This window comes from Panthera onca, chromosome A1 (genome assembly GCF_046562875.1).
Source record: "Panthera onca isolate mPanOnc1 chromosome A1, mPanOnc1 haplotype 2, whole genome shotgun sequence".
Lineage (NCBI taxonomy): Eukaryota > Metazoa > Chordata > Mammalia > Carnivora > Felidae > Panthera > Panthera onca.
The window spans coordinates 13,984,710-14,005,863 of NC_138339.1; the positions used below are offsets into that span (position 1 = coordinate 13,984,710).

General features: G+C 45.0%; 1 protein-coding gene across 2 annotated transcripts in view; it reads left to right on the forward strand.

Moving 5' to 3' along the window:
* The window catches only part of BASP1 (brain abundant membrane attached signal protein 1), a 57,052-nt gene that overhangs the window by 528 nt on the left and 35,370 nt on the right, over window positions 1-21,154 (forward strand). The window contains exon 1 of one of the 2 annotated variants that reach the window (XM_060634387.3): window positions 77-356. The exons of the other annotated variant lie outside the window; for it this stretch is intronic. The gene's annotated coding sequence lies outside the window, so the exon portion shown is untranslated. Of the gene's footprint in view, window positions 1-76; window positions 357-21,154 lie in introns of those variants that run through there. 2 annotated transcript variants of the gene reach the window in all.

The following is a 21,154-nucleotide window of genomic DNA, read 5'->3' on the forward strand; positions in this document are numbered from 1 at the left end:
GAGGGGAGGCGGGCGGGGCCCGGGATGGAGGGGAAGGGAGGGGAGGGAGGCGGGCGGGGTACGCGGGAGGAGGGAGGCTGGGCGGGCGGACGCGCCGGGGGAGGGCGCTGGGCAGGAAGGGGAGGGGGAGCGCGAGCGCGAGAAATGCAGAGGCTGCAGCGGCGGCGGCGGCGGCAGTAGCGGCAGCGGCGACGGCGGCGGCGGCAGCGCTCCAACTCGCTCCTCGCTCCGGGCTCCGCCGTCGAGCCGGGGAGAGAGCCTCCGCCAGCGGCCAGGCACCGGCCGGACGACGCCTGCGACCCGGGCCCCTCGGCGGCACCGCGCTCACCCAGGGCCGGCACAGGCACCCAGAGCCGGTAAGGAGGCGCGCCCCGGCGGCCCCGCCGCCCCCGCGGACCCGGGGCGCCGGCAGCCCGGGGGCCTCCGTTCGCCCCCGCCCCACCTCGAGGCCCTTTGTTCTCTCGGCGCCGCGGCCGGGGGCGTGGGGCGCCGCGGGCCTCGTTAGACGGCGCCCAACGCGGGGGGACCCTCCGCGAGGTTCCCGTCGCACTTCGGGGCTGTGGGGTGATGGGGGGGCCCCCCGAAGTGGGTGGCTTCAGCCTCTCGCGGGGTGGGAAGGTGCGGGGGTGGCGAGTCTGGTAGACGGGAGATGCGGGGTGGGTAGCGAGCGGGAGCCAGCTGCTCGTGAAGGAGGAAATTGCCTAATGGGAAACCCTCTAAACGCACCGAGTCCCGAGGAGACGGTTTTGTGGGGCGGAAGGGAGCGTATCTGTCATCGGAACCAGTCGCAGCCCGGGAGGGAGCGCTGGGAGAGAGGGGCGCAGCAGCGAAAGATGGAGGGTGGGGGTGGGGTGGGGCGGGAGTAGGGGGAGAAAGAACACGGGGATCTGGTGTGCTCCCAAGGAAGGAGGTGGCTCTTTGGTTCAGCAAATGGGTTTCCTTGACCCCGGGGGACTCCTGAATCCTGGCCTGCGGTGGCCAAGGAATGCGAGGTTCACACGACAACGTGCCCGCCGAAGCACCTCTGAGCGGATCAAAGCCCCCCTCCCCCGCCTCGGACGTGGCCGAACTGCCTTCCCGCTAACCTGTGGGCCATCTCGGAGCATTTTATATTTTTGCGAGGCTTCGGTGCAGAGATGCCCGGGGCGCCTCGCCTCCACCCTCGCGGCCCGGGCCGGGAGAGTGTGAGCGCGGACCTGACAGCGCGCGGTCCCCCCACGGCCCGGCTGCGCTGTGAGCCGAGGTTTGGGGTTCAGCAGGTCTTGCCGAAAGCGCTAACGCTGAAATCCGACGCCCGGTTCCTGTCTCCGTCCCCACGCCCCCCCTCCCCCTCCCCCGACAAATAAAAAAAAAATTGCGGAGTCCCTGGATGCGACCGCACACACAGCGCGCGGCTCGCGGCTACAAACCGCATTCTTTCATGAATATTCATCGAATGCTCGGCTGAGCTCCTTATCTGCTTCCCCAGAGACATTTCCGCCTTGAAACGAACTCCTTGGACAGCCTGTGCCTGTGTAATTTTCACCCTGCTGAAATCAGCACAGCGCTCGGGGGTGCAATTTTAGTGCCTTTGAACGGGGTTGACACACCTCGATCTCCCTCGAGGCCACTACCTCGCGGGTTAAAATCCAACAGTAGCATCGAGGTGGTCGTTTTGCTGTAGGGGTGTGGATCGGCCTCCCCGGGATTCCAGCCAGGGCTAGCAGATCCTTGGTACTGCGGGCAAAATGAATGAATCGGGACTGTAATTACCTATTCCTTTGTCTTGGCCTCGCGCATGCGCCGGAGAGCAGGGTGTGGAGGGCCCCGGCAGCCCCATCTGATCTCTCCATCACCCACCCACCCACTCCCTTCCGAAGCCGAGGAACAAAGGCGTTTGCCCTAAATGTTGCGTGAAATCCTTGGACCCAAATGACAGTTTTTCTTTTATCCCCTCTGTGTGTATGTTTCTTCTTTTCCAGGTTATCTTTCATCTTTTGCTTTCTTAGCGATCTCAGTTGACGAAAAGTAAAGATTATCCTTGGTGATGAGAGCAAACTGTGGATTAAATGTTTTAATGACCGAATACTGCTCTTTTCCTTTCTAGTACTGTCCATTGTTCTCTTTTCTGCAACATATTGCACCGCAGTGATGGTGGCCCTCGATTTGCATCAATTAACCATTTGACAGATTTTTGCTGCTGGTCCTTTCATTAAGGGACATTGGCCTCAAAACTAACAGTGGCTATCTGCCCCTAGTGTCACTACTTGGGAGAAATTAAGACATTCTGGCGTTTATAGGAACAAGATGGCCTACAAAACCCAAGGCAGAGAAAATGGTTACCTTGTCAGAATCCTAACCCTGTGTTTTCTCTTGATTCCTGCCTCATTGTTTTACTAGGGACCCCAAAAGGCCAACCCCACAGAGATGCAGATCACTGATAGGGCAGGAAGAAGGAAGAAGGCTACTGGGGCTGCAGGGGTGAAGATGGTCGATTGAATTCATAACGCTTCCTTTTTTTTTTTTTTTTTTTTGGTCAATTTCCAGCAGAAGCCATGATACATATACCTTAGGTGCTGATTTTCTTAACGATGATGTAATAACCAGATTATGGTCATTTAGATTTCTTTTTGGGCTTCTTTATTCTACCATCCAAAAGGTGGCTTATGGATATAAAATAGCTAAATACTGTATTTTTGCAATAGCCCGTTATACTTAAAAGAATTTATGTTTAAGTATTCTTAGTACACCCTGATAGGACAGCACGTGGCAGGAAAATGGAAGTCTTCTCTTTTGTTCCTTTTAATAAAAGGATATTGATATTGACCACGTTTAATAGATGAGGGTGTGTGCTTGATAGGCCTGGTACTCTGTCTCTAGTCTTTAGTATTGAGCGGCTTATTATGGTTTAGAGGGCTATCTTTTTTTTTTTTCCTTTTCTTTTTTCCTTAAGGTTATGTTTTTGAGGGAGAGGTGAGTTAGAATATAGATGGGATTTGATAGCAAGTGTATTCCAGTATGCCCCCAATTCAGTGAGTCATGGGTTTTTCAGCGAGATCATTTTTAAGCTGAATTTGAAAAAATAATCAGTTACCTTATTCTTTTATCCGGCTAGTTTTTTTGGCAGTCCTTAGCAGGTGGAGAAAAGGAGCTAATGGGCCTTTGGACAAAATGCGCCAACAATAACCATATCAGACAGTGGCATTTTTGTCTTTAACTTTGCTCATCCTCTCATTATGCATGCTGGGGAGAACCTTCTCTCCTGCTGGGTCACCCTAATTTGAATGTCCACTGCGAGAGCCCTGAGGGCTTCCACTCTGTCCTTGGAGGCGTCTTTCTAATCTTACTGGATTTACCAGAACAAACCATGTTATAGTCTAAGATGTGATGTGTTTGTTCTCTTTGGCTTTTGTGTTTTTGAAAACAAATTCACATTAAGAACAATTTAAAAACCGTTTTTATTCCACGGTCACGATAAGGAGAGTATGAAAAACTTACTACGTTTGGGGGAGATTTGGTCACTGTAAAATGGATGCCTGTGTTATTCACTGTCGTTTTGCAAAAACTTGCAAAATCCAAACCTAATTTTTAAAGCAGTTGAGGTGTCCGGTATATGCACATGTGTATACGCATATACACACACATACACATATACACATATGTATATATATGTACACGTGCTATAAAATAAAATCTTATTAATGATATGAAACTAAACTAGTTTAGTTATTGTACAGTGCTTCATACTGACGTTTGGAAAATGATCCATTTTTGGTCTTTCTAAATACGTAGGTAAAAGGGGGAGCCTAGCTAGTGTCCGAAGAAGCCCATTCCCAGTGCCTAGCAGGGTAAAACTAATGGATTGCATTGAACATCTTAAGTTAAGATGTTCATTTACAGGCTTAAGAACTCACAAGGAGCATTAGTGAACATTAAAAGTTGTAATAAACAATGCTTACTAAATAAAGGATTTGTAAACTTGTTCTGTCTTCTTTTTCTGATCTCTTGTACAATTTGGTTTTGAAAAATATCCCCCAAAGGCCTGTCAACTCTTGTGTGTCAGAAGTAATTGCTTTTGGTGTCTGATTCTGTTGAAAGAAATGCTCTGATTCGCTTGGGCCTTCCTCTTTCTTCCATGTAGTTGACCTGCTCATTTTACACTTTCTTTATCAAAAGGTTAACATCTTCTTCATGATCGTTTTAGCTGGTGAACTGGAAGCCAGGTAACTGCTAAGGGAAAACTGAGTATATAGACAAGTTGAAGTTCTTGGGAAATTGGGTGCAGAATCTCTCATCTCATCAAGTTTTCTCGACTCAACTGGATCCTTTCCATTTATCCCAGTTCTGTAGATAACCCCATACAACATGAACTTTACTCTTTGGCTTAATTATGGTAGATACATAATCAGGAGATAGCTTTGAGGTTGTGAATAGTCAGAATTGTTTATTTATTTATTTATTTATTTATTTATTTATTTATTTATTAAGAGAAAATAGTGCATTTTGGGGAGGCTTCCTAAGACACAGCGGAAAGTAACTGGGTTTGAAAAATCTCTAGACACTGGTTAAACCACTGTGGGCAAATTATTCAAGCCTCTCTGAATTTCACTTTCTTCAATTGTAAAATTGGGATAATAATTCTTATTTTTCTTGCCATAATAAGGGCCACACGTAAGTCTAAAAAGCGCACAGGCACGGTGGCTGGCTCTTTGTGGCTTCTTGACCTCTCAGTCTGCAATTTCAACACAGTCCATGTGATTGACATCCCTAATTAATTTCTGTATATTGAGCTGTATTTTTGTTCCATGCTGATTAATCAAGACCTGAGGGGTTCAGTGTATTCAGTTAGAAATTGGATATTTCAATTTCAAAGTTGCTCAAATATCATAATTCCCAGCTACTGTCTTCATACATGTACATATTTGAGATTTAATGAGACCCTGGGAATTTGCCCCAAAGTGGATTGAATTAAGCCAGGGTAGCCACGCTCATTGAATTTCCCATGGCTGCTTATATAACTCAAGAGGTGGCATTTAAATTCTTTTGAGAAAATACAGGGGTAGTTCTAAAACCACAGAAGCTCCCAGCCAGCCAAAGGAAGGTTTTTCCTAAATACCATTCCCTACACCACTATTAAAGACAGACATCTAGGTAAGTGTCCTATGAGAAAATTGTCCAGCGAACCTTATCAAGAGTAAGAGGTGACCACATAGAATCAAATTCTTACCAGGATACAGTTAAAGTGTAAATATGAGAAGACACAAGCCTTGACATTGATTAAACCGCATTCTGTCTTTCCCTCTGGAAGTCGGGAATGGGGTGGCATGGACACAGAGACTCATAGTGCCTTTTCCTTCTTCTGCAACCTGAGAACTTAAATAGCTTTAAAAATCAGGCTTTCCAAAGGCAGTAGAGAGTTTTTTGACTTGCCAAGGCCGTTGGTGAGGGGAGGTTTGCAAGTGGGCAGGTTTCAAAGTCTAGGAATAAATTCCTGAAAGCTTTAGAGATTTAGAAATAGAAACCATCTGCAAGCACAAACAGGGGCCCAGGGCATAAGGAAACCTCTCAAGATAATAGAGAAAAATGGTGTTTAGTGGGGCAGGCAGAGCATTTACACAGTATTTCCTTCTTATCACTTAAACATTTTGTGAACTTGTTTCTGGATTGACTTTTCCCCTTCATTTTAGAAAGGACTGGGTTTCACTGGTGTTTTTTTTAAACTTCTCTTTGAAATAAGTAGATTTCAGCCATTGTTTGTACCTTGTGTAGGGACTATGGTATTTAGAAAAGCATGATTTGGAGGGCTAGGTGTGGTAGATTTGGACTTCGGGGCCAGATTCCCTGGCTGAAGAATCTTGCCTCAACCGTTTTACGAGCTGTGTGGCCTTTGGCAAATTGCTTCGCTTCTGTGCCTCAATCTCTAAAGTGGGGATTACAATCTAGAGTTTTTGTAAGGATTAAGTGAAATTGTCAGACACTTACAACACGGCCTCACATTCTGCATGTCTTTTTTTAAAATCCGTTTTATTTATTTATTTAGATAGCACGAGTGGGGGAGGAAGGCAGTGAGAGAGAGAGAGAGAGAGAGAGAGAGAGAGAGAGAGAGAGAGAATCTCAAGCAGGCTCCACACTGTCATTGCACAGCCCCAGCGTGGCTCGAACTCAGGAACTGTGAGGTCATGACCTGAGCTGAAATCAAGAGTAGGGCACTTAACCAACTCAGCCACCGAGGCGCTTCTGCAAGTCTTTGTAAAGCACATTCACCATAAAGTGGTGAAAGAACCAGGTTTCTTTACTTCATGCCCTGTGTTAGTGACTTACACGCTTGTTTCAAAGAGGCCATCATCACAAAACAAGCTGAAGGTGGCGCCTTGGACAGGAGTTGGTAGAACACAGAAATACGTGGTTTAGAAACATCCTCCAGGTTGGGGCGCCTGGGTGGCTCAGTCGGTTAAGCGTCTGACTTCGGCTCAGGTCACGATCTCGTGGTCCATGAGTTTGAGCCCCGCGTCGGGCTCTGGGCTGATGGCTCAGAGCCTGGAGCCTCCTTCCGATTCTGTGTTTCCCTCTCTCTCTGCCCCTCCCCCGTTCATGCTGTGTCTCTCTCTGTCTCAAAAATAAATAAACGTTAAAAAAAAAAAAAAAAAAAAGAAACATCCTCCAGGTATAGCTATGATACCTTGAACATGTTGCCAGGACACTTAACTGGTTTCAAAAGCCCAGAGTGGGTAAATCAACACAACCCCAGCCTCCACAACTGGTATTAAAATGGGGGGGGGGGGAGGGGAAAGAAAGTCCTTGGGATTTCAGAGACCTTCAGAGAAAGGCTTACTCTTTTGATATGTTCAGATCAGGGCAAAACTATCACCTGGGGAATAGACATAATTCATTCAGATTCCTGAAGGCACGCGGTTTTGTTGTGTCCTGAATCAAGACGCCTTCGTTTGCAGTTGAAAGGAGCGTCTTAATCATTGGTACTAAGATTAGTATAAACCAATCTCGATATTTAAAATTCTAAGGTATACACTTAACCACATCCCCACCACCCCGTTGCCAGGAGTAAAACCGAAGCTTCAATTATGCGGGACTGTAAAGGTATTGTTACCTGTTGACCAAATTATGTAATTATCCCCGTAGACACCTTAGTCAGCCTGGCTTCTTAAAAACAAACAAGGAAGTTCTTTGGAGTTTCAGATAATTGGGTTTGATGGGTCGGTCCTAGATTCAGTTTGAACCTTTTAGGCATTTAATTCAGAGATCTGCCCAAGGTGATTTGTGTTTTACCTTCTGGAGACTGAGTTTTGCTGTTGGGTGAAGGTAAAGTCATTTCCATTTTGGTTAAATCCTTTTCTAAATAGCTTTTTTTTTTTTTTTTTTTTTTTTTTTTTTAACAGCTTTTTGAATCTTACGGATTTAGGAGGGAAATTATATTTTACTTTACCAAGAGGTTTTGGATATGGGTGTTGTAGCTTTTGAAAACTTGCCTCTGTGAAGGCTTGTTTTGATTTGTTTTGGTTTAATTTAGAGACGCTACAGGATGAGATTGGACATTTGTGAATATTTCTTGTACATCCTATACTCTAACTGAATTTTATCCCCTCAGACAAATTGTAGGATGCATTTTGCCTATGAATAAACGAAAAATGGAGGGTTGAATAATACACATATGATTGCAGAGCTAGGGACACCTGGGTGGCTCAGTTGGTTGAACAGCCGATTTTTGGTGCCGGTCCTATGTCACAGTTCATGAGTTCGAGCCCTGAATGGGGCTCTCTGCTGTCAGTGCGGGGCCCGCTTCGGATCCTCTGTCCCCCTCTCTCCCCTCTCTCCCACTCATGCCCTCTCTCAAAAATAAATAAACATTAAAAAAGAAAAAAGATTATAGAGCTAATAGGAAGTCCTATATTCCAAATCCACATCTGATGACCCTGTTCTGCTGTCCAGCACTACACTGTATTTCCCATAAGCCTTGGCCATTTTATCTTATGTCCAATGGACATGGGATAACATGGGTAGCCTTCCAACATATTAATATCTTCAGTGTTCATATAGAGAGAGTTGTACTAAGTTCTTCAATGAAAAGTTGTTTATCATAGAGATACAATGTGGAATAAATGTTTTAATCAGTAATGCCTTAAGCGATCTGTAGATTAGAAGTGCTTCTTATCCTAGTGAATATGGACTGATATCCTCAAGCCATCCTTTTCGAGGGGGTGGGGAAGGGGGAGGAGGGGGAGGGGGATGGCAACTGGCCCTAATGAGGGCTCTAAATGAATGTGGCTTTGGTTGGCCCCTTCACTTTCCTCATTGCCCTTCACAAGTGAAAGTAATCACTCAGATGCCTTACCTGTAATCCTACCTTCGTGGTGCTAATCAGCGATGCCACTCGACCCCCTTCCTGCTGTGTTATCGGTTGCCCGATTAGAGACAAACTCAAGTCCTAACGTTGCCAACCCATTTTCATTCTGCCTCCAGGCAGGATTCATTTACAGAAAATTGGTGGCTGCTTTTAAATACCATCCTGACCACAACCTCAGTCTTCTGTAAATAACTTGTGTCATTCCAACAGAAGGTTTGAAAGCTCATGACCAAACACACTTATTTTGGAACTCGAGAGGATCTTAGAAAAGTCAGTGGCTTACTCAAGGTCTCATGAGCTGGTTAGTGGCCGAGTGGAAAACCAGGTTATTTCCCAATAAAGCCTCACTCCTGCCGCCTCTCCCTTATGTGGAATTGAGTCAAACTCTTACTCAATGTCTGCAACTTAAATTCCTGCCATGCTTTTAACCTGGTACCATTTTGTGAAAATGTGCTCTGCATCCTGTATGTCTCTCGCTGCTGCCCTCTCTCCCCTCCTCTGCAGAAGGAACCTCTTCCGCCTTCGACAGACCACGTGAGCCCCTTGTCTTCAGGTACCCCCTGCTTTCTCCACGTGCCATCTTTCCCCCTCAACTTCTCTCTCTTCTTGCATTATGGGACGTGACTTCCTTCACATGCCAAAGCATTTATGGCATGCATTAAAATAACTTTACTCATAAAATGAAATGTTGGTGTCGTATCTGCGTTTTCCTCCTGAAATGAGCAGTGGTGCAGGGTTGGGGGTATTTTGTTTCCTTTGAGGAGAAAGCCAGTTGGCTCTGCACTAATTTGGGGGCTGCAGAGCGAGTGGAACAGTCAAGCATTGTGCGCTAGGAAGACTCACTCAGGAGTCTCTTGGAAGCTCCAGGGAGCAGTGCTGTGGAGATCGGATGGACAGCAGCCTTCATGCTGATTACTAGTGTTATCTGGCTTATTGGTTTGAGAGCTGCATAAAGCAGGAGGTTTCATCTTTTTTCTTTAGAATCACCATTAACAGTGTTTGGGCCGATTTAGAGGATTTCAAAGCGCGGCAAGTTTCTGCAGCAGTCATTGAAAGTGGAATGTAATTAAGTACTGAGGTTGTGAAAACACTTTGGCCAGACTTGAAAACTTATTTGAGCAGTGTAAATGGTGTATGTGCGTTTGCACGCGGAGAAACCAGTAAGCTTAGTTTTGGTGAGATACGGTTTTCATTTCATATTTAAAATGATCTGTTTGGACATTTCCGTAAGTGGAGAATGAGCCTGATGAGTTTATATTTCTCCAGGGAAGCCTGCAGTAAATAAGTGACTTCACAGTTTTTAGACGGCTTTTAATTCTTACAGTTCTGTAGGTCAGAAACCTGGTCCTCAAATAAATCCAAATTAAAATTTCTTCTTGAAGGTTATGAAGAGATAGATGGTAGAGAACAGCCTTTCCTGGTTGAGCTTTCTAAATTACAAGTTTCCTGGGTTGCTTGGCAAAGTGATTTTGATTACCTGTTGACAGGTCTTTAAACCACCATTACCACAGAGACTAATTCAACAGCCAAGTTAAGCAGTAACAAATCTAATTGGGGGAAATAATGTATCAAAAAGGAAAGCAACAGCAACCAGGTAGCAACTGTAAGAACATCACTATTTCTTAAGGATGTTTAGAAGAAAGGTCTTGTGTCTTTGTACTGTCATAAGCTTCTCTGAGCTTGTCCTGAAAACAGTAGGGGCTGGAGGAATGTTTGCTGTCTTTGACCTTTACCTATGTTCTCAGCTGTGTCAGTACAGATTAACAGCGTCTGTATTTGTCTCAGGCATATTTGAGATGATTATGGGAAAGAACAATCTAGAGAAATCCGTGATCTGTAGGTGGGAAGGGGGGAGATCGCTTTCTTTCCTCCTTTATCCTGCATTTATCTCATCAGGAAGGTAGGATAAGGTGATGGGACCACTTGGGAATTTACTGAAGACATAATATGGTTAAGTAAGGTGGTCTGGAATCTCTGAATGACCCATTTTCCTAAGGAAAAAAAGAAAGAATCTCAGCAGTTGGTGGTGACAATAGCTCCTGGGGCTTCTCGTGATCTCCTAACCTCAGTGAATAACACCCTGTTGACTGGAGGTTTACTGTAGCACCCAGGGTTTCCTCAGTAACCCTGGTGATCTTTTGTTGAGACCTCAAGACGTGAATTCCCAGGGCTCACCCAACTGGACTTTGGAAACCTCGTTCTAGAATTTCCAGTGTTTGGTTTTCGGACAAATAGTAACAGGTGTTTGTAGCAATATTCCCCACCGGGTTGTTAATACGTGATTAGGAATGGTTTCCCAGGTGTGTGTTTCTTCATGTGACTCACATCTGAATGTTCCTCTTCTCCCTCATCCAATCCAATGGCTGACTAATGAACGGAAAGTCTCACTGAAGGTCTCATGGGTGCAAGAGTCAAAAACTTGGCTTGCTCCATTCCCTTTCACCCTTTTGATTCTAACTAGTTTTGTTTCTATCAGGCAGAGAGCTTAGGTTTGATTTCATCTGTCCTAAAGTCTCCTGGGTGGGTGGTCATCTTAGGAGACCCCAACTGGCCACCACGAAGAGAGAAGTAACTATACAGTGGAATTATAACCCATGATTTCACTAAGGTAAGAGTGGTAGTTTTAAGTGGAATAAACTCAGTGGGAAAAGAGTTCTCTTGAATATTGCTAAGATCTTACATTCAACTTTCTACTAATTCTGGGTGCAGGGGATGTAACAAAAGGTGATTTTTTTAAAAAAAAGTGTATCTAAATGTCAGTAGGCTTCACGTTGCCCCCACCCCCCCCCCCCCCCCCCCCCCCCCCCCCCAGTCACCGAAACAACCCTGTTGATGAGCCCTTCCTGCTTACAAGCTATCACTCTGGTGCACTTTGAACTTTAGTGCAGCGAATAGTAACACAGTCTCTGACTGTATCCTTGCTTCCAGCAACAAATACTACAACAGGGTTAAGGAGAACAGGTAATCGTTCAAGGGAGCGGTTGGCAAATCAGGACAAAGGGACTCGTGCCTCCCCTTTAACTTGCCTTCTTCAGTCCAGGAGCTACTATTTGCAGTCCCCTTGCCTGTATTGATCCCCATTGGCTGGGCTTTCGGCCTAGTGAGGTAGCCAAGAATCTCAGATAAAGGGCAGAGGAGTCCAGAATGATGTAATATTGCAAAAAAATGTTGCTGCTGTTTCTAAGGGGAGTCAAAAAAGCTCAAGCCAGTTTTGAGCAGGGCATGATTCCTATTGGAAGAGGGTGTAACCTGGGGGAGATAGATCTGTAAAACCCAACCCAAACCCTTAGGGCATTTAGACAGTGTTCGCATCAGCTGCACGGAGCGTGGCAAACCCAGCAGGCCCTGGCATGTTAGCCACTGTTTGCATAGTTTACCTGGCAGAGAAATGACCCAACTGCTGACACAAATGTTTTAGAACACCGGAAGGCACAGTGGTTAGTGCGAGGTTTAATTGGCATTTGCATCTAAATCTGATGCTGAGAACATATTGAACTATCTCCCTACCTAATTAAACAGTCCAATCTTGAGGGCGTGGGGGTGGCACTTGTGGGCAGTGGCGTTAACTTGTTAAATCTTGCAGTTTGTAAAGTGCTTCCGAAAAGGAGGCCGTGACTGTACTTGGAGTTTCTGTACGGTCGTTTGGCAGCCATGTTTCCGGTTGGAGAGAGGGGAACACCGCTCCTTTCTGTTTCTGGGAGTGTCTGGATTCCCCTTGTACAAAAAGTACGCGAAACTGTCTTGTAGGTCAACGGTCAGTGACCTCTTGTCCTTGAGCCCCGCTGCTTCCTCCTAGTGTTGGGGGGAGGGCAATAGTGCATGAGAGGAGGAAGAGAAGGGACAGGACAGGTGGGGAAACAAATGTGTAGTAATAGAAGCGGTGGAAGACACCAATGCCTTGTTCCCGTCTTGGTCTGCTCGGGCTGCCATTACACAATACCGCGGACTGCATGGCTTTAACACCAGAAATTGATTTTCTCGTAACTATGGAGGCTCGAAGGATAAGACCGACTATGGAGGCTCGAAGGATAAGACCAACTATGGAGGCTCGAAGGCATGTTTGGTTACTTCTGAAGTCTCTCCTTGGCTTGCAGATAGCCAGCCACCTTCTTGCTGTGTCCTCATGTGGTCTCGTATCTGTGCACACAGCCATCCCTGACGTCTCTTCCTGATCTGTAAGCACAAGGCCCACCCTAATGGCCTCATTTTCATATAATGACCCCTTTAAGGGCCCCGTCTCTGAACATAGTCACGTTTTCAGGTACTGGAGGTCAGGGCTTCAACGTGTGCATTTTGTGGGAACACAATTCGTCCCCTAACAACTCATGCTTGATGTTAGGAAAGGTGGTTTATAGTGAGGAACTTTGGAAAGTCCTGGGCGAAAAGGTTTTTCACTTGTCCCTGCCCCCAAGAAGAGAGTAGAGAGAATCAATGGTACTTGAGCCCCTGGCTTGGTCCCCACCAATCCACGTGGGGCAAACATAAGTGCCTCCATTTGATATGAGATGCAGAGAAGTTAATTTCCCCAGGATTCACATCACTGGAAACGATCAAGCCTGGTATGAGATTCAGAGTCAGGTTTCTGTGGCTCCCTTGTACGGGGGATGGCCAAGAGTGCGTGCAGGTACTCTTCCCTCTGTTGTACTCATGACGGACACGGGTACGAGAGGCCTTGGAATCCCTCTCAACACAGTCTCTAGGCAGTTGCCGTCCACCAGTAAGCATCAATACGTGGTGAAGCCCGGTTTTCATTCTAGCATTATATTCTGTTTCTTTCCCTCTGCCCGAAGGCTTTCCCATTTGGGTAGCCACATGCCCAAATATTACAAGACCGTGAACAAAGGGAGTGAGAGAAAGATTTACTTAGTGAGTACGGTGTGAAGAACTAGCTAGTGTCGAGTAGGTGAAGACAGAGTTATTTTCCGAAGGGCCTCTTTAAAATCTGCCAATCCTGAGGGCGCCTGGGTGGCTCTGTCAGTTGAGCATCCAACTCTCGATTTTGGCTCAGGTCCTGAGCCCAGCATTGTGGGATCAAGCTCCTCATCAGGCTCCAGGCTGAGCACGGAGCCTGGTTGGGACTCTCTCTCCCTCTGCCCCTCCCATGATATCTCCCCCCCCCCCCCCCCACACACACACTTTATAAAATCTACCAACAGTGGCAATGGCAGAGACCTTGTTCTAGACGAAAGAGTAGACGGGATGCCTAGGCTAGTTGAAAATCCCCCACTAGCATCAAGGCTTATTGATAGGAATTCACCACACACAGTGTCACCAAGGGGCAGGTTTTGATGGATGGAGACCTTAGGAGATGGGAGTTTTAACAAAGGCAAGTGTGGGCGGGGCCATTAGAGTTTTGCTGGAAAGTTTGCCTTATAGTGGGACGCTGGGGAATGGAAAGTAGCAAGTGTCAGGAATCATATGACGTCTTTGATGACTGCAGACATCAAGCCTAATACATTTCGGGGTCTCTCCAAGCAATAAAACAAGTAGTGATACTTAAGGGATTTTCTTGAGGGGCATTTTCAACACATGTGCCTGTGGGTATATGCCTATGCTTAACGCTTTTGAGAGACTCTTTCTAAAAAACCAATTTTGCAACTTTTGAGGGTGTCCCATCAAGTAGTTCAACTACCGCCTTTTCTGTTTCAACTTTCAGGTCACGTCATGTTGTGTTAACGGCAGCAATAAAATATTACCTCGTTGATCCACCACTAAATTGAGTATAACAGTTCAGTTTTACTACACCAGATAAACCACAGGTCCTAAAATAATTGAGAGTTGGTACTATTTAATATTTTTATAAAGGATTATAAGTGGTAAATTACTTTCTGCATAAAATTGCTGTAAGTAATAGAATTTTTAATTTTAATATGCAACATCTATTTTCTTTTTTTTAAATTTTTTTTTAACATGTATTCATTTTTGAAAGGCAGAGAGAGAGACAGAGTGCGAATGGGGGAGGGGCAGAGAGAGAGGGAGACACAGAAACAGAAGCAGGCTCCAGATTTTGAGCTGTCAGCACAGAGCCCGATGCAGGGCTCGAACTCACAGAGTGAGAGATCATGACCTGAGCCGAAGTTGGCCACTTAACCAACTGAGCCACTCAGGCGTCCCTATGCAACATTTATTTTCAAGCTAATGTCCATGGTTCGCATTTAGTGGCTCACTTTCTTGGTCAGCATCACCTTTTTCCACTCATTCTGGAAAACTGGGCTCTTTCTGGTGACCGGTGTACCTTGTCGTTATCTCACTATGTTCATCGCCCTCTACTCTAAGCCATGAACCTCATAGAAGCTTCTGTCCCTCTCCTTGATTACCGCCCTGATACTCTTGTATATCTGAGCATGACATCCCTCTGCCTAAGACTTTATATCATGATTTTCTGGTCCACCGACAATAAAATATGAAAATCCTACTGATCTGCAAGTTCCTGCCCTAGTTTCCCGTTTAAACTCCTTCGTCCTCTCTCATCTACCCTCTGTTCTCCAGCCACATGGCCCGCCTTTCTGTTCTCTTAGTGCTGTGTGCAAGCCCTGGCCTGCTGTTCCTTCTGCCTGGAATATACTTTCTCCCACCGCCCAAGTAGTCTTCAGTTACCACTTGCACAGAGATGCCTTTCCTGTCTGTCCCCACACCTCTTGCAGCCCTTAGCATTTTTGTATTTTTGCATTTATCAAAACTGAGGGCATTATTTCATGCTTCCACCCCTCTCGATGAAAAGACCAGAAGGCAGGAGTGTACTGGTTTTGTTGACCCACACCAGTGCTCTGTGACAGTTCTGATACATAACCTAGCCCTCCGCATTTGTGCAGTGGACGAGGTTGCTTACCGTACATTATATGGAGGGCCCGTGTCTTCTGAAAATCACCTTTGGTAGTTGAAATGACTTCCATTTATGGACACTGTAAATTTCCCCTCATCTGTTGTGCTTACTATGAAGATGAATATCTGATGAACTCCAATTAGTGTAATTATTCTGTTTCCAGGCAGTAACTTTAGTAGTAATTGTTCTAAAGCCCTGAGACATTACGAATAATTAGTCCTAATGGCTTATGCATCTAAGCTTCCTCCCTAGGTAGAGCCTCCGAGGAAGAATGAAACTGTGTTATTTGTGGGAAACAAATAGTATTCTGTTATGGAATCTTTTCAGAAATAAACCACAGTGAGTGGAAGCTGGGGCTCATTACAGGTACATTTCTCATCCCTTCCTCCAAGTCACTGAATATCGAGGGTTTGCAGTGGATCCATCATTATTGAACAGCTTGACTAATCCATTTTCATAACCGCCTTTGGGAAGTGTCATGTGTTAGGCCCCCAGAGGAGCGTGCAGTTTTAAATCTTTACACATTAGTTGATGATAACAAATAAAAATGAGTTTAGCCCTGGTTCTGTGCTGTAACCACTCATTCTAACGCGTGCATTCCGCCAAGCCAGGAACTTGCTTCATTCATCATTGGATGTCAGTTTCTAGCTCAGAACCTGTGGTCCAGTAAAGGGCCGGATGCACAGACGGGCATGTTTCAGGGCCATAAGGCATATGCCAGAATGTTAATTTATTTTACCTTCACGTCCAGGAACCAGCTGGCAAAGAACCTTTAGCCAACATCATGGTGTTTCCTTTAGGGGTTGGGGGTACACAATTAAGACAGCATTTGTGATTTACTCCCCCTCTCTCCTCATTTCATACACTCCTCGATGGCCAGCGTTCAACTGTCACTGTCTCCTCCCTGAGCGTCATGCTTTACTTTGAACTGAGATGGTTAGAGAGTTAAAAACCCTCCTGTCAAGTCTGAGATCTCTCACGGATCTGTGTCTAGTTTCCTAAAACTGACTCTTCTTCATGGGACTCTCACTAAATTAAAAGACAACGTTTGTAGTTTTTTATAACGACGCAAAATGGATTTCCAAAGCAAACTGTATTTAGGGAACAATGATGCAGGGTTTCAGGCAACTATCTGACAATACACTTTGCTCATTCTAAAAATGTTCCCAGATATTGATATTTTACTTGCAAAATTTTTATTGTAATAGGTTTTTTTCTAACATATTAAAAGTGTAGTTACCGTTGAGTTGATGACTGTCTTTGTTGCCTACATTTGTGAGCTGAGCTGGGAGAGGAGACGTATCACCTACATGATTTACACCCTAAACACTTGCTACTTATACTATGAGATCAATATTTCATCTTGAAATTATCTCATTTTAAACTTCTGTTTTTGAGAGAGAGAGAGAGAGCGCGCAAGCTCATATGCATGCAGGGGAGGGGCAGAGAGAGGGGGAGGGAGGGAGAGAGAGAGAGAGAGAGAGAGAGAGAAAAAGAATCAGAAGCAAGTTCCAAGCTCAGTGTGGAGCCCATCGCAGGGCTGGATCCCATGACCCTGAGATCATGACCTGAGCTGAAATCCAGAGTCGGACGCTTAACCCACTGAGCCACCCAGGCGCCCCGAAAATGGTCTCATTTTAAATAAATTCAGGTTATGGATCAGCCAGCAGCATTGTCTGCAGCTGTGAGCTCCTCCCCGTAACGCCCCTCACCCCTGCGTACAAGAACGGCACTCCTTATCCATCTAAAGGAGCCAGCCATCAGGGACAGGGAGAGGACAGCTCTAGCTCATAGGGTCGAGCCAGTTTGATTTAAATCGGTTAGCAGACCAGAAAGAGCAGGGCCAACTCTTTGCGGGTACTTTTTTATCTGATGCACACTGTTAAGTCTCCCTAACTTCACGTTCTCTTGGGAAGCCCAGGCCAGGTTGCAGGTTCTGTCCTTGGAATATGTAAGTAGCTGGAATGACAGCGTAGGGATGGTGGGGCAGGAATTTACGACACAGACTGGATGATCGATACGCCTTTTGATGTGTATTTCCAAGCAGTTTACTAGATGATATTTTTCATCCTGTATTTTTTCTTAAACCCTCTGATGTGACTCGCGTGAAGGAAGTCAGCAGTATTGCTGTAGATGTTTGGATTCCATCAAGTCTTTGAACTCCAGGGAACATGCATGTGGCCCTCAGTCTTCTGCTGTTGTGGGTATGGGCCTCGCCTCCCCCTCTTCAGTTGTGAAGATTGTCCTATTTCTGTTTTATAAATATGTTACTGGGGCAGATGCACATGATGTACCCTCACATATTTGCAGCCAGAAGTAAAAAAAAAGAAGAAAACAATGCAGCTAAAAGATATAGCTAATGCTTTTGCGATGAATTTATCCTTTATTTAATTTTTTTTTAATGGCTGTTTATTTTTGAAGGAGAGAGAGAGAGAGAGAGAGAGAGAGAGAGAGAGGGAGACAGCAGGAGTGGGGGAGGGGCAGAAGGAGAGAGAGACACACAGAATCCGAAGCAGGCTACGGACACAGAGCCCAACGTGGGGCTCGAACTCCCAAACCGTGAGACCGTGACCTGAGTGGAGGCCGGACACTCAACCGACTGAGCCACCCAGGCGCCCCAAGACCAAGCTTTTTAACGGCAGTCCAGATGAGCAGCCCGTGTGGGATTTTTCAGCTCTGTCAAATGCAACGTGGGAAAAGGCAAAACCACATTAAACTCTTGCAGGATTAATGTTTGTTTATTGGATGAGCTGGGAGATGCAAAGACCGGTTTCCTTCCTTTAAGGAGCTCACAGTTGATGAAGGCAAAGAGGTGCACCAGTAATTAGAATGAGACAAGTGTTGGTCTGTAGATGTGGGGGCTAGAGACACTGGCCAGAAGATAGCCATTAAATTAACTACACGGATGAATCATTACTTTTTTAAAAAATATTTATTTATTTATTTATTTATTTATTTATTTATTTATTTATGAGAGAGAGAGAGAGAGAGAGAGAATGAGAATGTGCTGTCAGCACAGCCCAATGTGGGCCTTGAACCCATGAACCCTGGGATCATGACTTGAGCCAAAATCAAAAGTCGGACGCTTAACTTGACTGAGCCACCCAGGCACCCCTCGGTCATTACTTCTGTCCTTTCTCTGTCCTACTGTATGTCACTTGACCCACCTCCTTCACCTGACCACACCACGTGAGATATTCTGGGCTCAATTGGTTACCATTTAACGAGTTATGTGACTATCACTTTTGAGAATATGAATTTCGGGATTGATTTTGTTTCATTTAAAGGTCTTAATTACCAGATAGAGAAGACGTTCAGATATCTTACATTCCCATCAAAAACCAAGTACTTTAAGGATTAAAAATGGAAGGAAAAGCCTTCCAAAAATAGTTCTTAAAACACAGGAAGAATATACTTTATATCTCTAGCATACGGTCACTGAAGGACCTCTTGGGGAAATGTCCCCAGCAGGTGCCCTCTCCTGCCAGCCTTGCAGCAGGGACAGGATAGTCCTCTTGAGAGAATGAGGGAAGGACTACTGTTGCTCCCACGTTCAAGATTCTTTTTTTTTTTTTTTTTTTTTTTAATTTTTTTTTTTTTTAACGTTTATTTATTTTTGAGACAGAGCATGAACGGGGGAGGGTCAGAGAGAGAGGGAGACACAGAATCTGAAACAGGCTCCAGGCTCTGAGCAGTCAGCACAGAGCCCGACGCGGGGCTCGAACCCACAAGCTGTGAGATCATGACCTGAGCCGAAGTCGGACGCTCAACCGACTGAGCCACCCAGGCGCCCCACCCACGTTCAAGATTCTAAGAAAAACTCACGCTGGTTCGTAGGACCCAGCAAATCTGTATTCTGGCGATGCTAACTTCTTGAATCCAGAGTATAAGTGCTGTTTGTCCTTCGTTCCAGAGAGAGATGTGATCTCTAGGAACACAAGTTGGGGGGGGGGGGGGGACCGCATCGAAAATGACTCTGAAATTACATGTGGCATATGATGAAAAGGGGTATCTCTACAAAAAGAAAACCTTTTGTTTTGATAACATCTACTTTGGAAAATGTTAATTTCCAGAGTTTCTTCGTGGATTGGGTAAGTTTGCAGTGCCGTTCATATCAGATCATTTTTCTGTTAATGTTTTGTTATAAGAATGATATTTCCCTCCATATCTAGGCCCTTTTGCCCTAATGTGTTGCTTTCTCTTGACTCCTAAGTTGCCAATAGTTTACAGAAGTAGCTGAGACTCTTGAACGTGATTTTTTTTTTTTTTTTTTTTTTTATATCTTAACAAACGTAGGGCAAGGTTGGTAACCAATTATTTTCTCATTCCTCGAGCCTTTAGTTTCCAGTCTGATTTTTACTACCTTGTAATCTCTAATGGCTGATTGACAAATGATTATTTCTCAACTTCACAGGACGTGGGAGCCCTGTCTGCTTACTTGTGGTTTTCCTAGAGCTTCAGACAGTAGGTGGTCCAGAGTATTTCCTCCATGTGAATCAATGTATTAATCCTTGGGATTATTCTGCCTTGGGGAAGAAAAGCAAAAATGACTTCTTATGACTCCTGAATATACTCTGAAATAGATTCTGTCTTACAAGTTTAATTTTCATGTCATTATTAAAAAAAAAATAATAGGAATTAAAGATTTATATTAAGTCTTCACAGACTCTGATATGTAAAAGTTGAGTAGTAGTTCAAATGTGGTGAATAATGCATACTTTTAATTAGATCATATTTTAAGAAAAATCCGTAACACCCCGTCTTGATATAAATAAATCACAATTCTGTGAATCAGAAAAACTGCTGTGTTACATGTAGTTCCCCTGAAATCTTCAAAAGCTGAAATTTTTCTGTGTACCTTGAAAGTTTGTTCGTGGAATCTCCCAGCCCACACTGCAGTAAACACCCAAAAGACTGATAAGGCTGTCTGATTACGGACACGAAGAACCTTCCGTGAGCTCATCTGGAAGGGTTTTCTGAATTAAAACTAAAGGTCTTAACATTGGTGGCTTGGATAGCTTTCGTTATGGAGAAGGAAAACTGCCGAAGCCTGTGGTTGAACTTGCGGACGTCACAGGTGTGGACCTGGGGGAAGGAAGTATTTCAGTGAGGATTCTGTCACTTAACTCTTGCGAGGTGTCCCCTGGTGTTACTTTCTAAAGTCAGCATGCGTGTCTCCAAACCCATGCACAACACGATGTGTGTGTGAGAAGAGACTGTTTAGTTACGTAAATGCTTATTTGTGGGGGGGTCCTTGTCTTTGCAGTTGGGTGTTTCCGTTGACACTTTATTTGGTTTTTGACTTAAAATTTTTTTTGTGATTATACGTATTCTATGGTCTAGGTGCCTTTCTTTTTTCTCTTTATTGAAATCTTTTTTTTTTTTTTTTTTAAATAACAGCACTGGACTTTTCCTTCTCCATAAAATCTTAACATTCATTTGGTTCTTCTCCATGTTCCAACTTTCTTATACAGGAAAAGTGATCACTGTTTTCAACCAACGTGATTTACCTAGCTGGCTCTCCAGGTTTTTATGGAAGCCAAAATAAAACTTCAAAGCAACTGAAGACGCTGGAGCCTCCCATCTTTCCCTTTCAACTAACACCTACCGATGTTTATCTTGGGAATAATTTGATGTTTATTTGATGAAACGTGTGGTTAGGTGTTAATGGACATGAATGTCAGGCTTCAGAACGGTGCGCAGAAACCTTTTAAGATTCTGTGTTGAGCATTTGATGCTCTGTGGTCAGGGGTTTTCTATGGCACCCTTGAAAGCGAGGAGTTGAAAATGCCTGCCTGGGCCCCACGTGGTCTCCTCGGAATGTGCCGGAGGGGAGTCACAGCCATTTCCTATCCGACCTCGGCTCACCTTTTCCTCTTCGCCCCTGCCATCTCTCTGCCTGCCTCACACTGTCTCCAGTTTGTCATCCTCTTTTCTAGCACCAGGAACTGTTGGCCATTTCTGATGAATATCTGAAGTGTGGCATACACGAT